The following is a 23,833-nucleotide window of genomic DNA, read 5'->3' on the forward strand; positions in this document are numbered from 1 at the left end:
TAGCCTAATGGCCTTAGCCATCTTACCCTTAGAGTTGTTTCTTGAACAAATGTATAATCAACATCAACTAGGAAACAAGAATCATCATAATGTTTTTCCACTAATGATATTGGAATCCTCAATCTCTTCTTCATAGATTGCATAAAGTCCTCAAAGTATTTGGTCATTACTAACTCAAAATTTTCACCTAGCTATTCAATGAACTCTCCTATTTGAACTGCTAGAAACTTGCTTGTCTTCCATGCCACAATGTCAAATGTAGGAAATATGTTTTGAACACAAAAGAAGATACATATCAAGATAGATCCAAATTTGCATTGAGCACTCTTTGTTTTCCTTAATGCTCCTAGGTTTTTAATCAATTGTTGTAGTTGTAGCTAAGGAAGATCATATGTATGATCCTTCTTCACAATCTTATAACCCACATCTTCTACAATATAGGGCATTCTATTCAATCTGCTTGATTGGTAAAACTTATGTGCAATTACCCTTACTGCGAAATCTATTAGAGGATCTATGGTGGTGTCAATTGTCATTCCCCTCTTATTCCACATAGCCCCTATATTCTTCTCAATAATTTATTTTGACTTACTCCTCAAAGTCTTTGGCTGATCTAGGGTTGGATACCCTATTACCCTGTGGATTATTCTTTTGGTGATTTTGATTGGCCCATTATCTAACCATAGTGAATTATCATGAATCCTACTCAATACAATCCTGATCTATTCAATTTTGAAAACATTGGGGAAATCTTGGGCACGAATTAACCCTTTCTTTTCTACAATCTTGAATTCTTCCCTTAGCACTCTATTTTCACATAATTTATCATATGCTTCTGTGATCTCCATATCACCAATACTACCAATTTTACAATTGTAACACTTTCTGACATCTTGAATCATTAGAACTTTTGATGATATCATGGATAACACACCAAAGAGATCTTTTTTGTATGCTATGTCCGATATGGCTTTGAAAATAGGTTGTTTTACTTTGTTACTAACCAACTAAACATTCAAAACCTCCTTACCCTCTACACCCTTTGAACTAGATGCCATTTTATAAAAATAGGGTTTATGAAATAAGAAACAGTGTAGCTCGACACATGATAAATACCTTGCAAAATTTGATGAAATGGTGTTGAATTGTTGTTCAAATCTTCTACAATCACTTCAGATGAGTTTCTAGATCACCTCTAGCTCTTCTTTCTCTTTCTCAATTTTGAAATGATGTAAAAACATGAACTAAAATTGATCAAATACCCTTTTGAAGTACTACAATAAATGTTGAGTGCTTACATAGCTATAAGCTCAGCATCAACTAATTTCAGGCTCACTCGGCATCCACTAGTCTTTTCATTCATTTGCAACCATTATGAGCTTAGAAAAAACTAGCCAGTTTATTAGCTCGACATCCTCTAGTATTTCACTCAGGAATCATAGGAAACTTTTCATGCTGGGTAGTAACATGAAAAACTTAAAGATTTTTCTTTGATTCCTAATAACATCTTGCATCTTTGTTCATTCTTATATAATCTTTTGAGAATTAAATCCTTTGGAACTAATGTGTGATATAACTTTTGAATATCAGTCCCACATACTTCTTGATTTCTTAGTTTGATGAGGTGTGATCACCTGACCCATTGGGTGAAGTGATCCCTTCTCCACTTGATGTGCTACAATCCTCATTTTTCTTCCACGTCTTGTTCATATCATTTCTAACATTTTCAACATCTACCTTGCCTTTGCCTTTATTGAACTCACAACTTGGTGCCTTTAACCTTGTTGGACAATATCAACTGATGTGACCAATCTTGATATAGCTAAAACATGTGGTTTGACTCAACCACCTTTTGTAGTCACTTTTGAAATTTGTCCTAATACAATTCTCAGGAACACGTCCATACTCTTCACAATAGTGACAGCTATATCTTGTGTTCTAATCCCAGTTATAAAATTTTACATTGTTCTTTACCTTTGTTTTCCAGTTTGATGACCACATGGGTTTGGATCTACACTTAAAAGCTCTATGTCCATACTTTTGAAAGTTATAAAAATATCCTTCAAATCTTTGAGAGTACATGGTCTTAGTTCTGTACGCATGTTTCTGATGACCTTGTTCGTTGCACTTATGGCAGTGAACCATGCTCTTATGCTTGACATTTTGATTTACATTCTTGCTCTTGCATAGATTAGTAGTATGTCCTTTCTTACCACAATTATGACAAGTAGGTTTGGAATTTTTACCTTTTTTGTTCCTTTCTTCAGCACTTTTGGATGACTCTCTTTCTTCAGTACTTATGTATCCCAATCTAGGTGTATCATTATTAGATCTAGGGGATCTCAATAATTTCTCAAATTATTTGATGACTTCACTTGGTTTATTGAAACTTTTAGCAAATTCCTTTTCCCTTTTTAGGTCATTATGCAATTGCTCATTCTACAACTTCAATGTTGTTATCCCATTGTCCTTGACACTCAATTCATAGTTGGTATTCATCATTTGACTCAAAGTATCCAATTGCATGTTAGAAATCTTAGTTATCTCAGATGATTTCTCATCTAGTCTGTTGGTCAAAACTCTTATGTCTTCTTCAATCATGGCTTTCTCTTCCATAGCTTTCTTTTTTTGTTTGGTCACCTCACATAGTAGTATGGCCTGTGATTCTTGCTCTAACTTGAGATTTATGATTTCTTCAACTTGGGCTCTATTCGTTTCCATTAAATTAAAAACTACCACATCAAATTCAGTGGAGTCTACATTAGGAAATAGTTTAGTAGTGTCCATCTCTCTATATTGTGTCAATTTCCTTCCTTCTCTTTAAGGATTTCTTCAATTCTTCTCTTACTTCATTCAGTTGATGTAGATTGAGTTGTATTTCAATTCCTTGATTCTTAGTGATCTTTCCCAACCTGTATATTTCCATTTTCAAGGTCTTTTCTCAAAGCTGCAAAGCTTCTCTTTTAGAGAATAAGGCTCTGATACCAATTGTTGGAATTACAATAGGAAAGATAAACTTCTGAGGGGTGGGGGGGAATCAATAGTTTGAACTTTGACCCTTAAAACATTTTCTACACATCCATCTCATAAATTCACTAAGTAAACTAAAATACCATGTAAAGTATGTACATCTAAGTCATGTAAACAAGTAAACATTCACACATATATGATACTAGATATGATTACCCAAAAACCCTCCAATGAGAAGATAAAACTAGAGTGGGGATGACACCCACAAATCTTCACTACTATAGTAATAAAGTGTATGCAATGAAGGTTACAATGTTTGTGTAAGAAAGCTAAGGTGCATGGAATCGCTTCCTACACTAATCTTTGAGAGCTATTGCAGGGATATCAAGAAATGCATAATAACATAATAAAAATAACGTTGAATGCATAACACAATGATTACCATGGGAAAACCCTTCTAGGAGAAAAAAAGCCCACCCTCCAAAACTTGCACAATGTATTCTCAAATCCAAAAGATTACAATACACTTACAATGCAAGTTCTTATAGGAGCACATCACCACAGGTTGAACTTGGACTCAGACTTAGAGAGACTCCTTCTAGTACCAGTCTTGCAAACTGAACTCGATGATTCAAACAACTCCCCAAGCCCTCCTTTTATAGTTATTTTCCACTTGGAAACTATTTGTGGGTTTACAAAACCATGGGCCAAAAGCATGGGCAAAACAACTATGCCACATGTTACCCACTTGTAATTTGTAGCTCCAAGAATACCATTTTTGTCCATAATTTTGTCCTCTAGTTTAGACCCCTATAAAAGTCATATAATAAGTTGTTTACACTCTAAAAATAGCCATTCTACATTTTTCTAGAGACTAGACACATTTTTAACAACTACTCATAAACATGTGGTAAAACTACTACAAACAAATTCTAGAATTTTCTAAATTTTCTAGGGTTTTTCCAGAAAAAGCTTGCAAGGTTGAGACACAATTCTCAACATTCTCCCACTAGTCAAACACCTTGAAAGAGTTAGGGTATCCACAGTGTCATGGACTTAATTGCTAGGGGTCGAGAGGCCCATAGGCTTTGAACACCATCTGAACTTCTCTCTGCTCACGGGCTTAGTTAATTCATCAACAACATTCACCAAAGTCTCTACCTTTTCCAGCTTCACCTTGTCATCCTTGACCATATCTCTCACAAAATGATATTTTACATCAATGTGCTTAGTCCTGGCATGAAATGTTAGGTTCTTCGCTAGGTAGATTGCACTCTAACTATCACTATAAATTGTCACTACACCCTATTTGAACTCTATATCTGAACATAGTCTCTTAAGCTAGATGGCTTCCTTTTAGGCATGAGTAGCTGCCATATACTCTGCCTTTGTAGTGGACAAAGTAACCACAACTTGTCACTTTCTCATCCAACTGATTACACCACCGAATAATGTAAACATATATGCACTAGTGGATCTTCTTCTATCAACATCACTAGCCCAATTTGAATCCACATAGCCTCAAATATCTAAGGAATGCTAATTTCATGTTCCATAAAAACATATTGAGTACTCTGAGGTACCCTACAAGTATCTAAAAACTCTTTTTACTACATCCTAATGTGCTCTTCCTAGATTAGATATATAACAAGAAAGTACTCCCACTACTTGGGCAATATATGGTCTTGTACATACCATAGCATACATCAAACTTCCAATAACACTCTAATACAATACTTGACTCATCTCTTCCATCTCCAATGGGGATGAAGGACACTGTAAGCTAGAAAGATTTATTCCCATAGTAACAAGAACACTCAATGGTTTGGAATCATGCATATTGAATCTTCTCAGAATATTACCAACATACTTACTCTGGCCTAGCCAAAGCTTTCTATTTTGTCTATCTCTTATAATCTCCATTCCCAAAATGTACCTTGCTGCACCAAAATCTTTCATTTCAAACTTCGTTGAGAGCTGAGATTTTAATTCTACAATCAAACCTTTTCCTTTGCCAATAAATAACATGTCATCAAAATATAAGGCAATAACTAAGAAATAATCACCATCAGACTTGTAGTATATACAGTGATCAAATTTGGATTGCACAAATCCCAAACTCAATAAATATGTATCAAACTTCTACTACCACATCCTAGGACTTTGTTTTAAACCATACAAGGATTTCAATTCATAGACCAAATGACTTTTACCTTTCACCACAAAGTGCTCTAGTTGTGTCATATAAATTTCTTCATCCAAATTTCCATGAAGGAAAGTTGTCTTCACATCCATCTACTCAACTTCTAGATCATAAGTTGCTACAATGGAAAGTAAAAATTGAATGGATGTCATGTTTGCTAAAAGAGAAAAAAATTCACCATAATCAATTCTTGCAACTTGGGAATAACCTTTTGCAACCAATCATGCTTTATACTTCTCAATGCTTCCATCTGAACCCTTCTTCCTTTTGAACACCCATTTACAACCAACAGGCTTCCTTCCTTTAGGCAATGGTACAAGGTCCCATGTGTCATTCCTCTTAAGAGCTATCATCTCTTCTTCCATGGCTATCTTTCAGGACTCTAAATCATTCATACCAAGATCCTCTTCTATAGATTTCAATTCATCAATATTAACATTCAAAGAAAATATACACCTCTAATCATCAAGAGAATATCCATACCTTTATGGTGCTTTCCTCTATCTGCTAGACCTTTGAACAAGATTTGGTTTAAGTTTAGGTTCAGGTTCAGGTTCATGATCAGGTTCTCCTTCTTCCTCTAATGATTCAGAACTCGTAGAGCTCTCTTCAACAACTTGTCTTTCAAAGGGCCTCGATTCAACTTTCTCAAGTGTAGTAGGAAGTTGAATCACATATTTATTTTATTTTATCTATTATGGCTACACTATAACAAAGGAAAGCTTAGTTTCTCTAAAAATAACACTTTTGGAGTAAAATACTTTTTGTGCAATAGGATCCCAAAGTTTGTATCCTTTTACACCATAACTATATCCAATGAAGATACATTTGACAGCTTTGTTGTCCAATTTTGTCTGCTTCTCCTTTGGCACATGAGCACATGCCTCACAACCAAAAACTCTCAGATGTCTAAGTGAAGGCTTGTGTTCTGACCATGCTTCCATTTTTATCTTATCAAAAAGAGCTTATGTAGGAGACTTGTTTATCAGGTAGCAAGAAGTGGCTACAACTTTGGCCCAAAATTTTTTTTCTAGTCTAGCTCTACTCAGTGTACTCCTAGCCTTCTCCATCAAGGTCATGTTCATTATTTTTGTAACTCCATTGTGCTGTGGAGAATATAGATTTTTCTTCTCTCTTTTAACACCACAATATTTGATAAGTAGGAGACAATTTCCACAGCAAGTGATATTGCTATCAAGATTTAACTGTGCAATTTTTGAGTCAAACTCATTGACCCATGTTTCATGAGTAGTGATTCAACATGAATCCATCTCTCATGAGAATAAATGGAACACTTAGCACTCATTGGATCTAGGTGATACTCATAGGGGTGAAGCTTCGGGACTTCCTAGGAGGTCACCCATCCCAGTACTACTCCAGCTTGAGTGTGCTTAACTACAGAGTTTCCTCCATGGTTAAACCCAAAGCTTGCAACCCCATTTGCAAAACCTTCACCAAGTGTTGTGCCTTATGAACCATTCATTAGAAAGCCCCTTAAGCTCATCAATTGATAAGTAGGAAATAATTTCCATAGCAGGTCAAATTGTGATATTGCTATCAGGATTTAACTGTGCAATTTTTGAGTCAAACTCATTGACCCATGTTTCATGAGTAGTGATTCAAAATGAATCCATCTCTCATAGAATAAATGGAACACTTAGCACTCATTGGATCTAAGTGATACTCACAAAGGTGAAGCATTGACACCACAATATTTGCAAAATGTGTCAAAATCATTGGAGCAATATTCACCGCCATTATCAGTTCTCAAATGCTTTATCTTCTTTCCAGTCTGCAACTCAACCATTGCTTTAAATTCTTTGAAATGACTAAAAACTTCAAATTTACTTCTAAGAAAATAAGCCCATGTTCTTCTATTGAAATCATCAATGAAAGAAACATAATAAATTGATCTATGAATAGAAGGAACATCAACTGGACCAAATACATCTGAATGGATTAGATCCAAAATACATGAGGACTTATGAGAACTTGAGTAAAACTGAACACGATTTTGTTTACCATAGATACAATGCTCACAAAAATCAAAATCAAGATTGCACTCATTCAACCCATCAACAAGGCTTTTATTCTTTAAGGTTTGTAGACCTTTCTCACCTATGTGGCTGAGTCTCTGATACCATAACATAATCTTCTTTACAGGTAACTTTGATTCACTAGATAAAGCACCCTTGGGTACCCAAAAACCACGACCATCTATTGAAAGAGAAACCCTCTTCTTCTCCAACAAAGTAGTCCTCTTCACAATCTTATCAGGAGTACTATTGCACTCAACTATGCATGCATCAAGCTGGTACAATGTACCCAATCTGCTTCCTCTTACTATTACCATAGCACCTCTCACCATTTTCACACCTACTTCAAAATACTATACATGCACACCCACATCTATTAGTTTACTAATAGATAAAAAATTTCTTGTTGGTCCTGGGATATGCAAGACACCATCAAATCTTCTAATTCTACCATCATAAAATTTCACACGAATACTTCCATGACCAAGAATAGCAAGAACTAAGTTATCAACCAAATACACCTTACCACCATCAAACTTTTCATATTTACTAAACCAATTTCTATTAGGAGTCATGTGAAAAGATGCACCTAAGTCTATCAACCATTCATTATCACTTGCATGAGTGGCCAAGGTTGTGATGAAAGAATCTCCATCTTCCTTCTTAGACTTAGAATAAAAATCTTGTTTCTTCTTCTTTTTCTTTTCCTCTTTTTAGTCCTTTTGGAAGTATCTAGGTTTTCCACAATTCCAACAGATCACCTTGGACTTACCACAAGATTTTGATCTCCCCTTATTCTTGGAATTAGAATAGCCATGTTGCTTCTCGTTCTTGCCTCTTTCCTTTGGTCTTCTCGAACACTCAAAGCCTCTTTGGCATTCAGAGAGACCTTCCTTCTCATCTCCTTAGAAAGTAGAGAACCAACAATGTCTTCCATCTTCAAGACAACTGAAGTGTTCCCTATGGCCATGACAAGGTTGTCCTATGAGTCTGGCAACAAACACAACAATATTTGGCATCTTTCTTCTTCATCCATCCACACCTCAACTGAGGTCAACTGAGTCACCAACATATTGAAATTTTCAAGATGCTCAAAAATTTGTCCACCTTCTTCCATTCTCAAGGAATACAACTTCTTCCAAAAGAAAATCTTGTTCACAAGTGATTTTTCTTGATAGATCCCACTTAGCTTTTTCCAAAGCTTCTCCGCAGTAGGTTCTTTATGGACATTAATCAGTATAGAGTCTGCAAGACACAATCTGATGAGACTTTTAGCTTTTCTATCTCTCACATCATACTCTGCAGTTGAAGTTAGATCTGTGGGCCTCTTCTTCTTTTCATCGACTGCATCTATAGATCCTGATCAATCAATAGATCTTCCATCTTCAACTTCCACATTTCAAATTTTGTGCCAAAAAAATTTTCTACATCAATACTCCTTGATGTGCTTGCCATCTTTGCAATCCTGCAACACTGAAATAAAAACTTCTACACAAGCTCCCACTCAAACCTTGATTAGCTCAAAAAACCCTATACCCAACAAATAGAACCAAAACTAGCTAGGCTTTGATACCACTTGTAAGGAAGCTAAGGTGTGTGGAATCTCTTCCTACACTAATCTTTGAGAGGATGATTATGCAAATTCAACTAAATATTGCAAACATCTCAAGAAATGCATAATAACATAATAAAAATAACAATGAATGCATAACATAATGATTACCATGGGGGAACCCTTCCAAGAGAAAACCTCACCCTCCAAAACTTGTACAATGTATTCTCAAATCTAGAAAATTACAATACACTTGCAATGCAAGTTCTTACAGGAGCGCATCACCATAACTCGAACTTAGACTTTGACTTAGAGAGACTCCTTCTAGCACCAGTCTTGCAAATTGAACTCGATGATTCAAAAACCTTCCCAAGCCCTCCTTTTATAGTGATTTACCACATGGAAACCATTTTTGGTTTTAAAAAACCATGGGCCAAAACCATGGACAAAACAACCATGCCACATGTTACCCATTTGTAATTTGTAACTCCAAGAATATCATTTTCGTCCATAATTTTGTCCTCTAGTTTAGACCCCTATAAAAGTCATATAATGAGTTGTTTACACTCTAAAAATAGCCCTTCTAGATTTTTTTAGAGACTATAAACATTTTTAACTCATACACCTTTTTTCAACTCATAACATGTGGAAAACTACCACAAACAAATTCTAGAATTTTCTAAATTTTCTAGAATTTTTCCGAAAAAGCTTGCAAGGTTGAGACCCAATTCTCACTAGTTTGATCATGAGACATGATCTACCCTATGAAAGTTTTTTCCTATTAAAGGCTTACAAAGACTATTAGGTCTTACCTTATTAAAGGATTTCGATGCCTTGTTAAAAGTGTGCCTTGTTAAAGGACTTTAACTCACAATTAAGTAAGCACCTTGTTAGAGGATTTCAATACAACCTATTAGGACTAATGTGTTAAGAGATTTAATTGATTCACTTGTTAGAATGAATCAACATTGATCCTGCAGTTAGCACTTTGTTTCTTGACGACAAATCACCTCAAAATGTATGTTTTCTTAGTCCTTCCTAGTTAGATGTCTCTCTATTGCATATTATTTTATTCCTTTGTTCTCCTTTAACTAATTCTACAATGCAATTTCAATTCAAATTCCTTAGTCACCATGAATGCTCTTTTTGCACATGTAAAACTTCTCTCTTTTCTCCTTCCACATGCATTCCACACACATACAAAGTTTAGGATTTTTCCTCCTTAAGAAGACCTCGGTGACTTAGGGTTAGGTATGAATCAACAACTGTGATTCATCCATTTTCTAGCTTAAACCTTCCCTTTTTCTAATTGGATGCATCCAATGCATAGGGATTCCAACTTAAGATTCATCCTTATCATCAAAATATCATAATTCAATCTATAAGTCAGCTCAAAAAAAATGGTTTACATAGTAGTTTGTGCCATTACAAACAATTATGACAAAACTGTGTTATTCAGCATTTGAAGTCTTTGATGCTCGACATATACTAATTTCTATATTGTGACTCAACATTTGAATGACTCGACATGTACTATCTTCTTGACTCCTAAATCACTCGGCATTACACTATCTACTCGACACTTGAGTGACTTGCCATATGAGTGACTCGACACTCATTGTGAACTCAACATGCTCTATCTTATATATGTTGTGCTTGGTATGTACTACTTGTTCGACATGAACTAAGTAAATGACTTAAGTGTGTAGATACTCACTTGTTAAAATCAATCTGAGATCAACAAATAATTTTGAGCACACCTACAGAACCAAAAAAATGCACTGTCGAACCAACACTTTCCAAGCTTCATCACCGATGATAGCATGAATAATCCACTTAGCACAAAGTGTGAGCCCTTGATTTTGTGTGGAAAGAAGGCCAAGACCTCTAGACTCTTTGGAGAGACAATTTAGAAATTTTAGTCAACCCTCTGAAAGCCATGATGATCAGAACTAGAAGCCCAAAGAAAGTCATGGAGCAAGTGTTCTAGCTTGAGGTAAGAGGCTTTGGAATGAGCCCAACAAGAGCATTGATATACATGAGTAGCCGCTAGCACCTTTGAGAAAATTTGGAATTTCTTTGCAAGAGAAAGGGGTTTAGTAAGCCAGTAGTCAAGGTTTTTCTCAATTTTCATGAGCACAAGATTCCAGAAGTCCACTGGAGAAGCTTGAAAAGCAAAGGGAATGCCCAGGAAGCATAATATCTCCCTCTGAGTGATCCATTTCCACTTGAATTGAGCAATCCATGGTAGAGTCAGAAGAAAAGATTGCCTATAATAGAGCATCTTGTGCCATTGAATAACCTAACCAGAAGCTTGACAAAAGGTGTCCAAGCATTGCAAGGCATTAGTGGTATTCTCCTCATCCTCCAGGGAAGTGAGAAAAGAGTCATCAGAAAAGTGTCCATTGAAAAGCTAGGAAGAAGACTTAGGCAAGGAAATGCCACGAACCAAACTAGAAGAAAAATAGTGGGCAAATAAGTAACTAAACCCTTCAATAGTAAGAACATACAAAGCTGGAGCTAGAGGGCAACCTTGCTAGATAGATCGAAAGAGCTTGAAGGCTTCAGATTAAGAACTATTAATGGTAATACAAGTATTAGCATTGCCAAAAAGCATCTCCACAGACTGAAGAAAGTTAGGGCCTAAACCCAAAGCCTAGAGCATAGCCAAAATGAAGGGCCATTCAATTCGATCATAAGCTTTGGAAAAATCAATTTTCAAAAATAGAGCTAGTTGATTGGACTTGTGAGCCCAATCCATGCCTTCTCAAATAACAATGATGTTGTCAATAATATACTTGGATTTAATAAAACTAGTTTGCTTTGGCCACACAATTAAGGGAAGAAGATGTTGAATCTTAAGAGATAAAGCCTTAACAATGACCTTTTATGACATGTTAAGCAAGGTAATCGGCTGACAGTTGCAGATATCCTAAGGGTCACTAGCTTTAGGTATGAATCTTTTGTTTCCTTTGTTAATGATGGCTCCTAAACTCTTAGTGTGATAAGATTCAAGATAGACTTTGTTCAAGTCTTGAACAATAGACTCCTAGAGGTGCTTGTAAAATTCATAAGGAAACCCATCACACCTAGGAGACTTGTCATCTGCCATGGAAAAGATAGTCTCCTTGAGGTCCCTGATGGTGAGAAGCTACTCACAAGAAATTCTATTGCTCAACTGCTAGGTGGTTTGGAGTAACATAAATACACTTTCTAAGAGATTCCTCTCGAGTAACCGAATTTCCCTACTAAGAAAAAACATTTTTATAATGATGCACAAAAGCTTGCAGGATGTCAAGTAGATTGGAAAGAATAGTATTTCCTTGTTTAATTTTTTAATCTCAAAGTTGGTATGACGAGCTCTGAGAGCCTAGAAGAATTCTTTAGATGCTTTATTGCCAACCTCCAACCAATGGAGGCAAGCTTTCATTTGGGCACCCCGAGTAACATACTTATCAGCTATCTATTTATCATGGCGAAGCTTGACAATTGGACTTGTAAATCAGAATCAAATGGGTTAAGGGTAAGAGCTTCAGAAGCCTTCCTGAGAGGCTTGGTATTGGCTTCATAAGACCTTTTTCTAAAAACAACCAACTGCCTCCCATAGGTGCAAAGAAACCTAGCGGTTCTGGTAACAACATCATTCCACCATTGAATCCAACCTATTTGAGAATGGGGACATGGCTTCAAATTCCAAACATGTAGGATGTGAGCAATAGTGGAAGTATGCATCAACACCAACGTGTTAAGGAAAAATTGTGTTTTGATAGATCGATGGATAACAGTTTGCCAAGAAATGGTAAAATAAATGGGATAGTGGTCTAATAACGTCCCATGTGACAAATGAATGATAGGTAAATCTCGATCTTTAGAAAATGAAAAAAAAGATTGTGCAGTAATCATGGCACAATCGAGACATTTTAAAATACGGTTAGAGCTATCTGGAAAACTAAACCAAGTGTGCCATACCCCACTCTGCTGGCAGTGGTTAGCATTGGGATCAAAAAGGCCAATTTATTGAGCATTTAGTACCACGATTCCCTTTCTCTAGCTCTCCAGCGAAAAGGCAAAATACTTTCCTTTTTAGAAGCCAACTCAACCATATTAAAATTGTCGCACATCACCCAAGTAGTTGGAGGTGAGCTGTCATGCATCCAACACCAAAGTTGAGATCTTTCCACAACATCTTTGGGAGCATAAACATTAACTAAAGCAAAGGAATGATTATTGATAGAAAGCAAAATTCAAATATTTTTGTGCATGGAGTCAGAACCATGCAAAATAATAACATAATGAAGAGGAGGTGATAGGAGAGTAACTAAACCACCTCTACCAATTTTGTGTTGAGAAGAAAACATAATGTCATCCGACCAAATGATGCAACATGTAGAATAAAACATGAAACCAGAGATTTTAACCTCTTGCATACAAAGGAAATCTAGATAAGTCTATGATGGGTATCTTGAATGTAGTACTTTCTAGAGAGGTTTGTAAGACCTCACACATTCCATGAAAAAAAATCATGAAAACTCTTCCATATCTATTTCATCCTTGAGGGAGGAGTAGCTATTTTGCAAAAAAGTAGAAACTAAGTTGAAACCAGAGGGAAACCCTCCAGGAGTGATGATCTGTCGCTTCTCTTCTGGTTTCTCAATACGCCTAGGAGGACTACAAGAATGCCAAAAATTATGTGTCTCAATGAAGGATGCAACAAATGGAGTGCAAACCACTACAAGAGTGGTAGCCCTCACAGCTGCTTTGATCCCCTGCAAAACAACAAGGTTTGAAACCTATGAAACAACAAGAATTAACTTCGGTGAAACCATCGTCAACCTAGTAATGGCCAAGGTTTGTGCTCTAGCCTGCACAGGATGAGTGGAAGCTAAAGCGACATTCATCTATTTGGGGCCGAGGAAGCCTTGCCCTTGGGCCCAACAATGGTCCATTCCTCTTTTTGTTTTCCTTCTGCTAGCTTAATAGGAGCATCCTTGGGCAAGGGTTTAACCCTAGGCACTACCAAAGGGCAATATCTGATCTTGTGTTTTGTCGATTGAGACCTATAATAGGTATTTGATAGGTTCAAATAAAGCACCTTCTAAGAGAAGGTGTGTGAACCAACCTGAATCTCCACAGAATCCTTGAGATCCTTAGAGAGATCAACCTTAATGCAAATGTGTTTATGAGGGTAAGCATTGAAAAACTTATTGTGCTCCTTAGTAATAAATTTTCCAAAAGTGTTGGTAATGTATTCAATAAATGACCAGCATGGTAGGGGGAGACCAGGAAACTCAACCCACATAGAAACCCTAAGCTTTTTGTCATCAGAGACCGTAAAGTCTTGCGACCACCTTTGGAACACAAGCAAGGAGGAATGAATCGACCAAGGGCCATTGCCAAAGACTGCATCAACCCGAAACATGTTAGCAAAGCCAAAAAAAAAAACCTTTGGTAAGGTTTTGCACAGCTTCAAGGTGGACGCCATGAGGAGTCCAACTCTTGGTAACCCATTCTTTGAGCATGGCTTCTGGAGGAGTCCTACCCACAAAATACCCTATCAAAGTATGTTGTTCTAACCATTCACATACAATATCAAATTCTTGCAGAGGAAGGATAATATTAGGATTATCTCGTTGAAGACCTTTAAGACGAACTTGTGAGGATGTTTGTTCAATGGAGGCGTCATAGTTATCCAAAGCTGCAACGCAAGCACTAGTATCAACTACTGGGTCGTAGCTAGTCGGGGCCATTATAAACTAACCCTAAAAAATTTCACACTAAATGTGGTTTGACAGATGAAAAACAGAAGGAAAGCTCAGAGTTGTATGCAAGAGACACATGAAACCCTAGCAGAGTGAAAAACCAAAAACCTCTTCATCTTCTAAATCCTTGAACAATATAATTTAAAAAAAACAATGAAAAAACATTTAAATTAGTTATTGGTCGGTGCATCCTCTTTAAATTTGTTCAACTGGAAAAATTAATTTGCAGTCATTTTTTAATTGAATGAAGAAAGATTAAAAGTTAAATTTTTAGAGTGCACGTGTCAAACAAATAAGAACCATACATTACAATATTGAAAAAGTTAAACCTTTGTCTCCTGGTAGTGTAATGGTGATAATTAAAATTCTATTCAATTAATATATAGTACACCAATAATAACACCACTGTGGTCAAAATAATATCGACTTATGAAACAAATATAAAGAGACGTTGAAATTAAGTTTGTTTGTCATTATTACATGACGTGTTTATTTATGACTTGTAAGCGTTCATACGTGTGTATTTCATTCACAAGAATAATGTTTATTTCATTCTCAGCTGCACACTTCAATTTGTTTTCTTTTCTTTTTCATAGATTTATTTATTGCATATAATTTTATTTATTAGAAATTTTATGGCAAAAAATATATTACATTAATAATTGAACAAAACAAATTTTTCCTAGATTTATTTATTGAATATAATTTTATGGTAAAATATATATTTTATTAATAATTGAGCAAAACAAATTGAGACAATCATATTTAGAATAAATAGATTGCATGATATTAAATATTGATAAATAAAATCTAAATATTTCTATAAATTTTTAATATCAATAAATAAAATCTAAATATTTCTATAAATAATAAATTTATGGAAAAAAGTTACTCTTCATTGATGCAAAATAATCATCATGGTGAAAAGTGAATATATTGCCTAGGCAAATACAATAAGTAATGTTCTAGGATTATTTTATTATGCTAATTAATTTTTGATTGAAAGAAAAATAATGAAATTACAAATACCAGTATTTAGAGAGTTGTATAAAACAACACTATGTGAAGGATGATTCTGGGCTGCTACATTTCAAATCAAACCCTCAAATGGAATATCTTGGGTCTTGGATACCCTGGGCGACCTGGTGTGAACATTTGACCTGTGAATGTTTGGAGCAATCCGGAGATTTATCTACTCAACTTTTTGTTATATTCGCCGTCTCTCTCTTCGCCGACAGAGATCGGGTGAAAATTGACTGTAAAGAATATTATTGTACGGGATGTACAGGCAGCATAAGCTCTCTAGAGTGAATTTCCGCCTCACAAATTATGGAAATTTATGCTCATTTAATGAACACCGAAAGAATGCCGTGTCATGGATCAGTACTCACATGCTTTCTCAAGTTACGTGGCTGGTGAGTATCACATCAATCGCTAGGGTATCACTAAATAAACGATTTAGGGTTTCACCTGCAATTATTTGCATTTTGTTCGACTTTTTGCAGATTAGTCGGTGTTTGAATAGCCGCTGGTAATTTTTGAAGAGCTGATGCAAGTTGTCCTTGATTTGACCAGAGGAGGAGAAAGCACAATGGTAAGTGCAAAGCTTCAGTAAAAAAAAATCTCTTAGGGAATCATGTGATGGCAAGTGCAAAGCTTAAATGGAAAAAAAATCTCTTAGGGTTTCATGTGAATTTATTAGCATTTTTGGTAGACATTTGAGAAGTAGACGGTTATTTTGAAGAGTGAATGTAAATTTGCCCTGATTTGAGCAAAGAAAGATAAAGTGCAATGTCAAATGCAAAGCTTCAATCACAAAAACTTCTAATCTGAACTTGTTTACATTTTTGTTCAATTTCCCCAAATTTAATAGGTATTTGAAGAATGGAGAGAAATTTTTGAGAGTGAATCCAAATTTGCCCTGATTTGATCAGAGGAGAAAGTACGGTAGCGGATCCAAAGCTTGTACTGAATCATGACAGGCAGCGATGTACATTTAGTCATGTGCATGATGATCGGGAAACCGTTTGTTGTTTACGGAGCGAGCGCAAATTGAGGTTTCGTGACTCCCTCGAAGACAGGATTCTGCAGAAGTCTCAAAGACTTGCAGATCTGTATGCAGCGCATGAATAATTTAAATGACAAAAATGTTTCTGCATGCATTGGAAGAAAACAAATTAATTTTGTTGAGTACACGTGAAGGAATGGATTTGTCATTAGTACACTTATTTATTTAAACTAAATTCATGGTTTCCAACTCACGGAAAACATAGTTACTTGTCTTATTGATAAATTGACACCTGCAACTTTTTTTTGTTTTAATGTTGAAATATTTTCTGTAACAGTTGAAGTACTGTCTGTTTTCTATTATTCAAATGTATTTGTAAATAGCAAATTATATCAGTATCCGAATATTTTTTTTGTTTTATGGTTATTCAAGTTTATTATAATATTTATTATTTTGGTCTATGATTAATAGACATGTATGAAACTTTTCTTTGATATTTTATTTCATATCAAAGAGTCAAGTTCAAAAGTTTTTTTTACTATGGTGTGAATAGTTAAAGTTTCTGTAAGAACAAAGAAAGTTATTGTATTTATTTTTCTTTTATCTACAATCTTCAGATTTTTAATATGATATTTTATTTTTTATAAACTGTATTCTTTCATAATTCATATACATTAAATTTACGTATTGAATGATGTAGAAATTAAAATTTCCCAGATTTCATGGTTTGGAGGTTTTGTATGTATGATCTATAATAATTCCAATTTCTCATATAGTATTTATAAAAAAAAATAAATATTATGCTCTATATATGGTATGTTTTTGAAATATAAAATGACCAAAACAAGGGGGTCGGCCCTTACAAATAAAATGCTAGCAACCAACACACTATCGGCAAAAGCAAGCAAGAGGCATCACTGCAACAGAGAACTACGCTAACAACCGAGAAACTACCAGCTAGCAAAGAATTAACCAAACTAAATTTACAGCTATAGTACTAACCATACTATGATTGTTCAAAGCATAAACTGTTGACATAAGCAAACCAACCCATCCCAGAAACAACACACTACCATTTACATCTATCAAAGTAACATCTATTCTAGTGTTGAAAACTATAGTACTAATCATACTAATAAGGTTCAGAATATAAAACTGTTGATAGAAACAAGCCAACCCAAGTCTAAGTAACAGTTGTAAACCAGCAAATTAGATAGCAGCAGAACACACAAAAAAACAACTAAGGTCATAAAACTCTTAAAGGCTACCATATTATTTTTTATCCTTTTCCTTTCCTTTCGCAGCCAGAAGCACCCTAGCCCAATCCTCAACTAGAAACTTATAGAGGAGCTTGTTATCCTCCATGTTTAGCCTCATTTCGTCTTTCTTGTGCGCCAGCAATTGGAGGGTGGTAGCAGCAACATGGGTAACCTTCAGTGCAAATTTAGAGGAGTAGAACCCCTCCTCTAAAGATTTGACCCTTTTTTCCAACTTTGCCTTCTTCTCATTTTGTTCCTCCTCATTTTGCTTGTTTTCTTTTTCATCATTTTTATACACCTCTTTAGTCTTTGTTAATGGCTAGTTCTCATCCTGCAAAACCTGAGGGTTAGTAAAAACATTGTTTTTTTACCTTTGTCGGAGAGGAGATGGTGATAGGGAAAGTGTCCACTTTGTTTCTTTCCTCACATAAGGTAATAGGTTGTAGGGTAAAGCTCGTCGACACACATGTGTGGTCTTTGTGGTATTGATATTACCAGCAGACACCTTGGTATTATCAACAAAGTTTTCACTTTTTTCTTTCTCCTCATTCCCCTTTCCTCTCTTGGAGTCAGAATGTTTCTCCTCCTCCAGCTCTCTTTCATTATTTTCTGAACTCTCCTCCTCCGCCTCGTCAACCCAAAATCTATTGGCCTTTTGTTTATACCTTGTCTGTGTTTTTGCAAGCCTTTCTGACCTTCGCCTACCCTCTCCACTTTCTTCCTCTTCCAACTCCTCAATTTCCACCTCCACTGGTTTTTCAATTTTGATTTTTTTACAACCCTTTTGTTCAATAACCAGTTCTGGGTTTTTCTTTCTGTTATTTTCTCTACTAGGGGAAGGGCACAAAGTGTGAATTCTAGTACCAGTGCTAGTACTCGGTAGGGAATTCTGGTGGTGGCGCTGATTATCAACCACAACAACCCTAGGGGGGTAGAGGGAAAGATGGAATTGGTAGAGTCTGAAAATCAAGCCATGGTGGATAATGGTAAAATTATTACCCTTACTTCTCTTCTCCCTAACATCACTAATCATATCCTCAAGGGAATTTAACATAAAGAATGGAATATAAATGAAGTTTGTATTTCTAAAATGGTTCAGGAGAGGGAAGTGATAATAATAATAAACTCTAAACCTACCTTCGAGCGTGAGGTACTTCATTATCACCAAACAGACATCTTCCCACGGAGCTGGTAGCTTATCCCTCCAGAAGCCTCCTTTATAGCGGACAGGTTCTTCATCCTTTGCAAAAAAACTATTCATGCTTGCCTCGTCCGCTGTTTTCGTAACCTTCTTCCATTTCTTCCCCTTCATGGACAACCCAATAGCCATTGCAATAACATCCTCATTAACTTGGAACGTAATACCATTTATGGTAACCCTATGGTCATTCCACCCATTCACAAACTGAAGAGAGAAATTTTTGTCATACCTCGCCATTACCTGCATATAAGGGAGAAATTCCCCTTCTTTTAATAGGAACCAGGTTGCCATCCTATCTTTGCAATTTTCTATCTTTGTTAACTCCAATCGGTTCAAATCTCCACCCATTTCTTCTTTGCTAATTCCTAATCCACCAACTTCAATAATTTGCATCTGAACCTTCTTGCCATTAATCTTTCTGTCAACAATGATATTATTAAACATCAACAACACAACAATGATGCAAATAACCTCTATAGGGTCTTTAAACTTCTCGCAAGCAAGTTTTTGGGGCGCTTTGAAATCCCATTCATTTTCATTATGAGATTCGTGCATACTTAGCATCATTACTCTACCATCCTTGAAATCTCTGACAACATCCGTATTTATATCTTTCGTACTTTCAAAAAGGAAATAATTTAAATTTTATGTTATGTTACCATAATGGTGAAGTAACTCATATCTCAAATTGCATCTATTTATTATCTAGTCTATATGATTGTGTCTCGTCATTTTTCATACTTTTTATTAAATTTAGCAAATTTTACCTTCCTAGATATAATACTACCAAAATTGGTGTTGATCTTTATTTATCTAGCCATGCTTAATTTTTGTTCCCCCCCCACCCCCTTCCTTGCAGATCAGGGTTTTAATTTCCTCCTTTAGGATATCCATGCTTCTCCAACATGTCATTTCTTTTAATTCAAAACCCATGGCAGCCGCAACATCTGCCACCATATTACCTTCCCTATATATGTGCTACAACTGGACTTTTTCCATCTTGTTTATGATATGTCTAATATCTATTATGGTATTTTGGATATTCCAGCCAAGCTGAGAAGCTCCCTTTGCCATATCAATTATTAATTTAGAGTCACCTTCTATAGTTATTTCCTTTATTTTCATTTCATTGATCGATTGTAGAACCTAAAATAGAGCCATCACTTTAGCCAAATTATTACTTCCTCCACCAACATTCCCAGAATAGACTAGCAACACATCACCATTTCCATTCCTCAAGACTCCATCTGCAGCCCCTATTCCCTTTCTTGCAGCACCATAAAAGTTTAGCTTAAGTTGTGTTATTGTTGGTGGTTTCCATCTTGTCTGCTACCTCTTTAAAACCTTAGAGTTATCAAATTGGTTAAAATTTCCATTGAATACTCCACTTTTCCACTATTTGGCATTCCTTCCTACCTATTTCTACCTCTAGTGTCTTACATTTGGCAATCCTTATATTTTCTTTTAACAATTTCTCCATAATTCCCATAACTACATCCTCAAGTCTTTCCTCTTCCTAAAAGATTCTATTATTTCTTTCTTTCCATATGTGCCAGCAAATATATGGTGGGACAATTCTCCACAAGAATACCATCTTGGAATGACAAAAGGGAAAGTCCCAATTTTCCACGAATTGATTTAAGTTCTCCTTCAACACCCAACATAGTCCAAATTTCTCCCACACCAGCAACCAGATATTTAGGGTATATGGGCATTCAAGGAAAAGGTGATAGATATTCTCCTCTTTTTCTTTGCATAGATAACATCTGTCTATGGTAAAAAAAACCGCTTTTTTTCAAATTGTCTAGTGATGGTATTTTACCATGTTGAACAGTCCACCAGAAGAAATTTATTTTGGGTAGAAGATTACTAATCGAAACTTTATGCCATATTGTGGGACAAAAGTCCTTTCTAAAGAGATGTGTGTAAGCCAATTTGATAGTAAAATTACTAGTAGGAGTTAAATCCCATACCACTTTATCCTCCTAAACTAGAATTGGGAGTCTTTGCACTTCAATCAACTCCTCCTCGGAACATGTATCTTTTTGCAATTTCTTCCACTTCCTTCCAGGGTCAATATAATCCCTCACTCTCAACCCCATCTCTATCTTCAATTTCTCCATTAGTCTTCTAAATTTGTTGTAAACCAGTAGTTCCACCCCCCGCCCCCGCCCCCCCAATCCAATTATCCTTCTAGAACCTGATGTTCCACCCATTTCCCATAATCCACCTTACCCCTTCCCTCAGCATACTTCTGCTCTTGAAAATATTCATCCATATTTTGGATCCTCCTGGAAGGTCATTGTTATAAAGATTATGAGTGAATAGGGAGTTAGATAGGTATTTGGCTTTCATGATATTGCTCCAATCTGTATTGTTTTCTGCTAGTCTCCATCCGATTTTAGCAATGAGGGCTTTGTTCAAATCTCTAAGCCTTCTCACTCCCAAACCCCGCCTTTCCTTTAGTTTGCAAACATCCTCCCAACTAACTAAATTTAATTTATTATTTTCCTATGTACCTGACCAAAGAAAATTCCTCTATATTCTCTCAATTCTGTCTACCATGTTTTGATTTATTTTAAAAAGGGACAGAAGTAGATTAGAATGCCCTGGAGAGCTACAAAGAGTAGTTGTAGTTTACCAACATTACTAAGGATTTTCCCTTTCTATCCTACCAGCTTCTTTTGGATTCTTTCAACAATAGTATTCCAGAAATCATTAGTCACCTCCTTAGTGGTTAATGGTAGGCCAAGATAAGTATTTGGGAGGTTGGCCGACTGGCAACCTAAAATGTTTCTAATCTTCCTCTGCATAATAGTGTTAAAAAAATAAAGTTTACTTTTAAAGTAGTTTATTTGTTGAGCTGAGTTAGCTTCATAGTTTCTAAGTATACTCTTCCATGCCTCAACTTCCATAATAGAGGACTCTCCAAAGAGAAATGTGTCATCAAAAAATTGTTGTAACACTTCAGTTTCAGTAGTAGTAGTAGGTTTAATTCCTTGAACACATCCCATGTTTACCAGTTTGGATAATGATCTCCCCAACACCTCTGCCACCATAATAAAGAGGTAGGGGGATAGAGGGTCTCCTTGCCTTAATCCTCTCTCTGCTTCAAAACTACCCCAAGGAGAGCCATTCAGTAGGGCCGCATACTAGATGGTACCCACCATCATCTTAATAAGGTTTATGACTTTATCATTAAACCCCACTCTTTCAAGCACATCATAAAGGAAGTCCCACTTTACCTTATCATACGCCTTAGAGATATCCAGCTTGAAGGCCATACTAGGTATTTTATTTTTCTCCATGGAATGTATAATCTCATGAGTAGTTATCATAATATCTAAAATTTTTCTTCCGGCACAAACCCCTTTTGTGGTGCTCCTATGATGCTCTCAAGGAAGGGCTTAATCCTATTGACCAAAACTTTGGCAAGAATTTTATAAACTGTGTTACAAAGGCTTATAGGTCTGAAGTCCTGAAGACTCATGGGTGTCAGAGTCTTAGGGACCAAAGAAATAAAAGTCTTATTTATCCGTTTTAGCATCTTCCCCGTTCTAAAGAAATCCCTGGTAGCCCAAATTAGCTCATTTTTAATGACCTCCCAAAAATGCTGGAAAAATGTTGGGGGGAAACCATCAAGTCCTAGGGCCTTGTAAGCTTTCATTGAAAACACAACCCTTTTCATTTCCTCCTCTGTGATGTTTCCTTGAATGCTATTATCTTTCACTTCTCCAAGCACTTGTGGGATTGTATTTATCAAACTTCTTCTTATAATCTGATTTCCTATTCTAATATCCTTTTTATAAGTCTTGCTAAAGTAATCCACCGCATGTCTTCCCATCTCCTCCTAATCCTTATATTCTCTTCCCCCTTCTCCTTCCAACCTATTGATCATGTTTCTTCTTTTATGGTTCAAAGTTGACCTGTGGAAAAAAGGTGGTATTCTTGTCTCCCTCAGTTAACCATTGAACCCTCGATCTTTGCTTCCAAAATATTTCTTCCCTCAAAATGATGTCCTTCCATTTGTTTCTATATTCTTCTTCTTCTTGAGTAGCTTCTTCCAAGTTATTTCCCTTAGCAATCTCCCCTTGTAGCTTCTTAAGTTTTTCCTCCACTTCTCTTTTGACTTTGGACAAATATCCAAAGGAGCTCTTAGCCTAGCCCTTAACATTTCTCCTTATATTATCTAACTTTTGAGTTAGTCTGTACATAGTAGTACCATCTATCCTTATATTCCACCATTCTTGGATTCAATCTTTGAATTTCAAGTGGGATTTTCACATTATCTCATACCTGAAAGGTTTTGGACCTCCTTTTATACCATCCTCCCAATGAAAGATTAAAGGGGAATGGTCTGAAGTAGTTCTTGTGAGGTTCTCCAAGAGGGAATTACTCAACCGATTCTAATTCCCCATCACCATTAGTCTATCTAGTCTTACTTGAATGAGATCACATCCTTTTCTATTATTAGTCCATGTGAATGGGTTCCCTCTTAGGTCAACATCAATTAAATCCATTTTCCCCATAAAATCATGAAGATCTTGCAAGCTTTTAGGGCAGTCTCTATTTCCACTTAACTTTTCTGAATGATAGAGGGGGGTATTAATATCTCCCATACACATTAACTATTTATCCCTCATAGTTTCTATTATCCTTTCTATCTTTCCATAAGTTTCTTTTCTCCCTATCTTGTTATTAGAAGCATAGATATTGATAAGCCCCCATCTTTGATTACCAGCTTGGAACTCTGTTATTACAAAAAAATTGTCTCTCCATATCTCAACCCCCATCATGGAACATAGGTTCCACATGGTGGTGATACCCCTTGAGGCTCCATCAACA

At 35.9% G+C, this 23,833-nt stretch overlaps 1 long non-coding RNA gene across 2 annotated transcripts; it reads left to right on the forward strand.

Annotated features, from left to right (window-relative positions):
• The first annotated feature begins 15,597 nt into the window (after positions 1-15,597).
• LOC149569937 (uncharacterized) lies at positions 15,598-16,934 on the forward strand. Of its 2 annotated transcripts, none has more exons than XR_016361781.1 (3): positions 15,598-15,935; positions 16,026-16,114; positions 16,394-16,934. It is a non-coding gene; the product is annotated as an uncharacterized LOC149569937 (long non-coding RNA). The 2 variants fall into 2 exon arrangements; XR_016361782.1 differs by having other exon boundaries at positions 16,455-16,934.
• The last annotated feature ends 6,899 nt before the right edge of the window (positions 16,935-23,833 follow it).

Source organism: Cupressus sempervirens, chromosome 3, assembly GCF_028749045.1.
Source record: "Cupressus sempervirens isolate cs-2001-9-10 chromosome 3, ASM2874904v1, whole genome shotgun sequence".
Taxonomy (NCBI): Eukaryota; Viridiplantae; Streptophyta; class Pinopsida; order Cupressales; family Cupressaceae; genus Cupressus; species Cupressus sempervirens.